Genomic DNA, 8,567 nt, shown 5'->3' with positions numbered 1-8,567 from the left:
CGGCGCCGCAGGCGGAAGATTAACCTACTGTGCCACAGTGTCAGCCCCTTGTTTCTTAAATTAGGTTAACATGAGTGCAATAACAACTCTTGTCCAGCGGGGGTGATCTAAGCATCAGGCATATCTGGAGCTCTTCAAACTAATGGGCATCCTAATATCCCTGGGTTTCTGTTGAAGGCAGATGATCATTCTCTAGGCCTGAGCAAGGGCCTGTGGCTGCATATCTGGTTAGTTTCCAGGTGCTACGGAGGCTGCTAGGTCACATCCACACTTTAAACAGCAATATTTCTGTTCATCTCACTAATAGGAGCTGAAGAACTATTTGTAGGCTGAATGGCATCAAGAGCTTAAAGTCTGAGATTTTCAATCCCTTTCCCCTTTTTTCCTGCTTCGATTCTTGATGCGTTATTTTGGGTTGATCAAAATTTGGATCTGGGCCAGTGTTCTGCTGCAGTGGATAAAGCTACTGCCTGCAACTCCAACATCCCATATAGGCACTGGTTTGTGTCTTGGCTGCTCCATTTCTGATCCAGCTTGCTGATAATGGCCTGGGAAAACCAGCGGAAGATGGCCCAAATACTTGGTCCCTCCTACCCATGTGGGAGACATTAAAGAAGTTCCTGTCTCCTGGCTTTGGCTTTGCAGAGCCCTGATGATTGAGGCCATCTGGGGAGAGAAACAGCAGAAGGAAGATCTAGTGTTCTCTCTCTCCCTCTCTCTCCATACTCTGCCTTTCAAATCTTTTTTTTTTTAGATTTATTTACTTGAAAGTCAGAGTTACAGAGAGAAGGAGAAGCAGAGAGAGAGAGAGGTCTTCCGTTACTAGTTCACTCTGTAATTGGCTGCAGTGGCTAGAGGTGTGCTGATCTGAAGCCAGGAGCCATGAGCTTTTTCCAGATCTCTCACACGAGTGCGGGGACCCAAGGACTTAGGCCATTTTTCTACTGCTTGCCCACGCCATAGCAGAGAGCTGCATTGGAAGTGGAACAGCCAGGACTTGCACTGGTGCCCATATGTGATGCCGGCACCACAGAGAGTGGCTTTACCTGCTATGCCACAGCTCTGGCCCCTCAAAAAAATCTTTTTTTTTTTTTCTTTTAAAAGTCTTTGAGGGGCCAGAACTGTGGCACACTAGGTTAATCCTCTGCCTGTGGTGCCGGCATCCCATATGAGCACCAGCTCTAGTCAGTTGCTCCTCTTCCAGTCCAGCTCTCTACTGTGGCCCGGGAGTGCGGTGGATGATGGCCCAAGTGCTTGGGCCCCTGCATCCGCATGGGAGACCAGGAGAAGCACTTGGCTCCTGGCTTCGGATCGGTGCAGCGCCAGCCGTAGAGGCCATCTGGGGAGTGAACCAAGGGAAGGAAGACCTTTCTCTGTCTCTCCCTCTCACTGTCTAACTCTACCTGTCAAATAAATAAATAAAATCTTTAAAAGAAATAAAAGTCTTTGAAGTCAAACATACCCTCCACAAAGAGAACAAACAACTTAGGAAGGGGAATCAGTAGAGAAACAGGAGGGCTCAGCCTAGGAGTGAGCTAAAGGCCAGCTGCAGGAGTTGCTTTTGGGAGGGGTGGGGTCTGCTGTAGAATAAACGCAAGGTGTGGATTATGGAAACATCGCTGCAAAGCCATAAAACGCTCTGATTCTAGCATGAGTTTTGCCAGTGGTCCTTCAGAGCGACTTTTTGTTCTGATCTGTTTGCCACGGCCCTGGCAAAGCAGGTTTTCTTGTTTCCATTGCATCGCCGACTCCTGGTTTCTAAGATGACGCCGCGTCCTAAGTTTTCTGCAGCAACCCTCCTTTCATTATCCTGTCGTGGTGTCCAGTTGTGTACTCCAATCTACATCCTTTCCCTAGTCTTTGATTTCGAAAAATATGGTGGTTGAGAGAGAACGATGAGCCCCTGAGACTTGTGTGAACGCTTAGGATCATCGTCCCAGAAAAAGAGCATCTTCACCGGTAGGCAAAAGTCCTCAGAAACTCAGAACCTCGCCAGCCCACTCTGAGGCAGGACTGATTAGCGCCATGGACCCCCGTTTAAGAGCTGCTGCTGTTTTTCTTGATAAAAGGAAACTTCAAAAACCTCATTGAAAATGGAATTAAAAAGGATAGATTTATCTTGCTGTGAAAACATTTTGGAACGTGTATATAGCTTTTTCGTAATGTGCATTGTTCATTAATATTTTGAAGATACCCATATAGCGTATCAGTGTGTCCTCCAAAGCCCTGCAGTTTGACTTCTCCCCTCAACAAGAGCACAGGGGATTTCTTACCCGTGGAGAACCCGTGGAGAACCCGTGGAGAACAGGGTGTGTGCAGGTAGATTTGTGTGTCTTCTGAATATGGGCAGCATTTCATTTCTTTTCAATTCAAGTCAGGCTTTTCCATTTAATACGGTACTATCCTCCTCTCCACGGACATGAATTTGCTTGGCATGTCAGTTACTCTTGAAAAGGAAAGAAAACAAAAGCCAGGGGAGAAAGGATGGGAAGGGGACAGCCTAAGGCATTGTTTGGAAACATAAGTGCCTTAAGTTTAATCACATTTTATTCACTATTTTTGTTGAAAGCAATATTATAACTATAGTCCATAACAAGGTATTATATACTTAAATTGCTAAGAGTAGATTGTGTTTCCAGAACAGAATTACTTTAGGTAATGGATATATTACATTGTTTGATTTAGCTATGCCACAATGTGTTATATACTTGGGCACAGGTTTTTCAAAAAGTTCATGGCAAATACATTGTGAAAAATCTATGCATGAACTTTAAACCTACCAAAAGTTGGTTTTTCATGACCTTTTTGAAGTACTCTTGGATATTAAAAAAAATCTTATATACTATAAAGAGCTGGTTTGTCAAACAAAAATTTTTTAAAAGATTTTTATTTTATTTGAAAGGTAGAGTTAGAAGAGGGAGAGAGAAGAAGAGAGAGGGAGAGAGAGGGAGAGATCTTCCATCCCCAGTTCACTCCTCAAATGGCCTCCACCACCAAGTCTGGGCTGGGCTGGGTTGGGCTGAAGCCGGGAGCCAGGAGCTTCTTCTGGTTCTCCCAGACTTGGGCCAAACTCTGCTGTTTTCCCAGGTGCATTAGTAGGGAGCTGGATTGAAAGTAGAGCAGCCAGGACTTGAACTGGTGCCCATATGGGATGCTGGTGCTATAGGCTGCAGCTTAACATGATACACTACAGTGCTGGCCCCAACTACAAAAATAAAATTTAAAGGCGATTTGTGGAATGACAGTTGAAGTTTAGGAAAAAGAAAGCAGTGCTCTGTGAAAGTCATCGTTGGAAATGAGTGGTTCAGAGAGCACGTGCTCTGGATGCTTCATGTGGGGATCCCCAGCTTCCCCCCTTCACAGGCGTCTGGTCCCGCTGACAGAGGACGCGGAGCCCAAAGGCTCGACAGAAGTCACAGAGCCAGAAAGCAGAAGAACTCAGATGGGACCTTTATCATCATGTCTCAACCTTTTGCCTTTTTCTTTTTTAAGAAAACTATTTGAAAGGCAGAGTGACAGAGAGGGAAGGAGGGACAGACAGATTCCATCCATGGATTCATTCCCCGCATGGTTGCCACAGTCAGGTTTGCTCCAGACTAAAATAAGCCACCCAAGAACCCCTTCCTGGTTTCCCATGTGGGTGGCAAGGGCTGAAGTACTGGTGTCCTATTTTGCTGACGTCCTGAGTGTGTTAGCAGGAAGCTGGGACTTGAACCGCAGGTGCCATATAAGATGCCGGTATCACAAGTGGCCGATTAATCCACGGTGCCACAATGCTGACAAAGCTTTGCCTTTCTTGAAAACTGCATTTTGTTTCCCATTCTGTCAGATAAAAGTTGCCTCCTTTCCCATTCCCTCTGAATATGTGAGCTGATGGTGGTCTTACAACCTACTCATAGGACCCTCAAGTGGGAGGGAGCTCAGCTTTTGGATTTCATAGGTAGATAACATGTCACCCAAAGCAATAGTCCCCCTTGGTATATGATGAAAAAAGTGAATAGATGTGTGTTTTGATGTTAGAAAAGTCACTTTACCGGTTGCTCCTCTTCCAGTCCAGCTCTCTGCTGTGGCCCGGGAGTGCAGTGGAGGATGGCCCAGGTCCTTGGGCCCTGCACCCACATGGGAGACCAGGAGAAGCACCTGGCTCCTGGCTTCGGATCAGCGTGGTGTGCCTGCTGCAGCACGCCGGCTGCAGCGGCCATTGGGGGGGTGAACCAACTGAAAAAGGAAGACCTTTCTCTCTGTCTCTCTCTTCTCTCACTGTCCACTCTGCCTGCTAAAAAAAAAAAAAAACAAAAGTCACTTTAATAGACAAAGTTTATAGAACTCCCTGGAGATAATTTGCCCACGGAGGTTTACACACTACAACCAATACTGTATCGAGGGAGCTTTGAGTGAAGCCAGCCTGTTGCACCATCTCAACAAAGACATGGGCTCTTTGCATGTGACGTGAAGAAAGTCTTCAGTTCCACAGAAGCCCTCTCTGCCGCTTAGACTGTCGCAGGTGGCTCTCTCATTCTTTCTGCTCCTGTACCTCTTTTCTTTGTCTCTTATTAGTTGGAAGATTCAGTGGTTTTCCACTGTAAAAGAATGACAGTAATGCGACTATAACTGAAAAAGAACTTCTGTGTCAATATCAGGGGCCAGTATGGAGAGCTTGGCAAACTGGATTGTTAGGGCCCCATCAGAACTAGATAGCTATACAGCTCAAACTACTGTGTCCATGAGGAGTACATGTGGACGAAGTTTCTGAGTTTTCATGGAAGCTGAAAATGTAGGAGTTAAGCAGAAATCTCTTGACTTCAAAAATCTTGCCTGTATTGGCTTTTTTTTTTGTTTGTCTGTTTTTGCTTTTTTAATACTGTGCAGCCCAAAGAAAACATGTGCACAAGCCAAATCATATCAATTGGCCACAAATTTGTGATTTCTGATGGAGTCCAACTACCCCACGTTACAGGCACCGTGCTCCAGTACAAAGTTACCTCTATGTACAGACAGGGGGTGCAAGTGTTGGGGGAATGAAGCTAGGTCTCCAGACTTTAATTAATTAATTTATTTTATTTGACAGACAGAGTTAGAGAGAGAGAGAGAGAGAGAGAGAAAGGTCTTCCTCCTGTTGGTTTACCCCTCAATTGGCCGCTACGGCTGGAGCTACGCTGATCCGAAGTCAGGAGCCAGGTATTTCCTCCTGGTCTCCCATGTGGGTACATGGCCAAGCACTTGGGCCATCCTCCACTGCACTCCTGGGCCACAGCAGAGAGCTGGCCTGGAAGAGGAGCAACCGGGACTAGAACCGGCGCCCATAGGGGATTCTGGCGCCGCAGGCGGAGGATTAGCAAGTGAGCCACGGCACTGGCCCTTTAATTTATTTCTATTCCTCTTCCCCCTTGCTATTTATTAGTTTCTTTCTCATCATTTTGACCTCACATTGAAAACAAGCAAAATCCTTAACTTTAGGTTGCATGCAGAGAAATATGAATCCTGGAAATGTTCTTCAATTAAGTGCCAGAGGTTCAAGTATCTATTACTAGGTGACATTTAAGTGCATGGCAATCACACTATTTCTGGTAACAAGAACAAGCACTAAAAATCCTGAACACAACTTACTTTCATATTCAACCACGACATGCTATTCTCTGCAGATAATATGTCTTAGAACATACTGTGTTGGGAAAGCCATTAGACCATAAATCAATTACTGTCTCTTGAACATCCTATACTGAAATTACTCAAGTAAGAGCTTCAGATATCTGCACCCAGAAGTTCTTGCAAGCTGCAGAGTTCTATGATAGTAAAAAACTTACAAAATACATCTTCAGCCTGATTAAATTCCATGACGATGTTTAAGAATTTGTCAGTATTGCAATTTAGGGCTTTAACGTGATCTAGTGAATTGATGCAGAGAGAATAACTCGCTTCGAGGACTCTCAGTGGAATAGTTGTATTGATTTTTTTTCATATCCTACATGACATCTCTGGCCAGAATTGGAGTCCTAGAGGGACAGACGCAAAAAATGAAACTTATAAAGAACATTCCTTTACCATGTCAGCATGGGCAAGAGGAATTCATGCAAGAAGTAAGTTAAAGGGGGGAGGACCCAGAGCTGCTGTTCTCAGGAGACGAACAGTGTAGCGCTGGTGGGACCTTGAGTCCTAGAAACAGTGGGAGACCTTCCCAGTGGGGTTAGTTTAATTGTGACGATCACAATCAGAAAAGGCCTTAATGGAAGTCTTCTGGAACAAGGACAATGTCTGTCTTTTCCACCCATCTACTCGCAACACCCAACATGGAATTGGGTGCTTGGTAAATACCCATCAAAGGTCACAGGTCTTTTTTAAAAAACCCAAATCACTCTCAAAAGAGCCCTGTAAGGAACATACGATTATTGTCTTCATGCTGTGGTTGAGAAAACTGAGGTTGGGCGGTCAGAAAGACCACTCGGGTCACATGACAAGGAGGCAGCGGGGATGGGAGTTCAGCCTGGTGCTCAGGCTCGGGCTGCTGTCGCTAATCTGTGCTTTGCCTCTATTGAAGGAATGCATGGATGCATAGATGGATTAATGTTACGCGATTTTGACCTCTGTAGAATCAGGGTTGAGTTTGTCTTACCTGGTGGTCTGGCAGAGGTGAGCATGTCCAAAAAGAATAAAATTCGCCAAAGTTGACTGCAAGGGCTTGGGAAAGGGAAGTTGGCCACAGGCCATTCAGGATCTCGAGTGACCTCCCAGCTAATCATTCATCTGTGACAGCTTAGCTTCCTTCTGCTGGAACTATGTATAACCCGGATCTGCTTAGGATTCACTGAATGCCTTCAGCAAGTTCCTTAAATGCCCCAACTTTTGGACTCCTTTTCCAAAAAGTGAGATACTTATTTTAGCAGGCATTAGTATTAAGTTAGATAGTATTAACACGCTTCTTAACACGCTGTGACTCATGTATTATTGTATCTCTGATACAGTTTTCCGATGTCTCTGATAGCTCAACGCTTACCCAAAGGATGGGGAAGGAAGGAGGAGGGGCCTAGGGAGAAATTGCTCTCCCATCTTGGGAGAATGAGATGATGAAGATGTGTTCAGTTCTGTCTCTGGAAGTCCAGATTCTGCTCTTTCCACTTTGGAATTTCCTGAAGTTCTTTACAAATTCTGGATTCCTTGACCTGGGAAGTACGGGATTGCTGGCATCTGTCCCAACTAGAAGATGTAGATGAGTCCCAGGGGAACACTGTGGTAGGCCACCTCTCTGGACTGGAGACAGTCAAGTTCCATGCTGTTCTCTACACTCCCTGCCCAGGAAGCTGCAGTGCTGACATAATGGGTAACACTCCCGTTCCCTCTGGCGACTACAAATTAAGTTGCCCAGCAGGAAGCCCTTAGTAGGAACTGGGTGGGAAGGGAAGGTGGGAAGACCGTGATAAGGCTGCTAACTTCTTTTTTTTTATTTTTTTTATTTTTTTTTTTAATTTTTGACAGGCAGAGTGGACAGTGAGAGAGAGAGAGACAGAGAGAAAGGTCTTCCTTTTGCTGTTGGTTCACCCTCCAATGGCCGCTGCGGCTGGCGCGCTGCGGCCAGAGCATTGTGCTGATCTGAAGCCAGGAGCCAGGTGCTTCTCCTGGTCTCCCATGGGCTGCAGGGCCCAAGCACTTGGGCCATCCTCCACTGCACTCCCTGGCCACAGCAGAGAGCTGGCCTGGAAGAGGGGCAACCGGGACAGAATCCGGCACCCCGACTGGGACTAGAACCCGGTGTGCCGGCGCCGCAAGGCGGAGGATTAGCCTAGTGAGCCGCGGTGCCGGCAAGGCTGCTAACTTCTAAGTTTAAGGTTGATGTAGAGGATAAGGGTCCTGTTGAATGAATTTTCACAGTGAGCACTTGAGGGCCTACAGTGCTTCATATAAAGAATGAGAGATTATCACATCCTATAACCACAGTGCCCGTCCTCTGTCTTCACCACCTGTGTACATCAAGCTATGTGTTGCCTGTCTCCTTGCTTCATAGTCACTTAAGGCTGCCACTGAACATCAGCTGTAGTGACCATTCCTTGCAAAGTGGCCAATTCTATACTACATTTTCCTCTGTGGATCCTGGAGACCATTCCCCCCTGTTCATTCTGGCATGGAGTTTGGCTGTAACTAAACACAGGTTTCTGCCCTACTCTTTGCCTATGCTACACACACTTAGATCTTTGTCAAATAGTCCCTACAGCAAACTTAACCATCCTGTTTTGAATGCACCATCTGTTTTCCGGGGAGACACCAATAAATAATCCTTTCTTTAGCAGGATCAGGGCTCTGCCAATGACCAAGCTGGGAAATCTGAGAAGGATGTCAGAACTGGACAAAGTAACTATACAATGGCTTTCAGATACTGTCTTTTGTCTTTATGTAAATCAACATAACAATTTTTCAGTGACTTCCTATGAAGAATTGTCATATGAAAGATGCCCTATTTGATGGAATGGGTTGACTAAAAACTCACAAGTCAGCTAGAAATTCCAAGCTAGAAATTCCTGGAGGGAAAAAATGGGACTGTAGATAGAGATGGAGAGAAATCGATGAGCTCCAAATGT

This window comes from Oryctolagus cuniculus, chromosome 18 (assembly GCF_964237555.1).
Source record: "Oryctolagus cuniculus chromosome 18, mOryCun1.1, whole genome shotgun sequence".
In the NCBI taxonomy this organism is placed as follows: Eukaryota; Metazoa; Chordata; class Mammalia; order Lagomorpha; family Leporidae; genus Oryctolagus; species Oryctolagus cuniculus.
The sequence above is the reverse complement of the archived record's forward strand: the minus strand, read 5'-3'. Positions refer to the sequence as shown.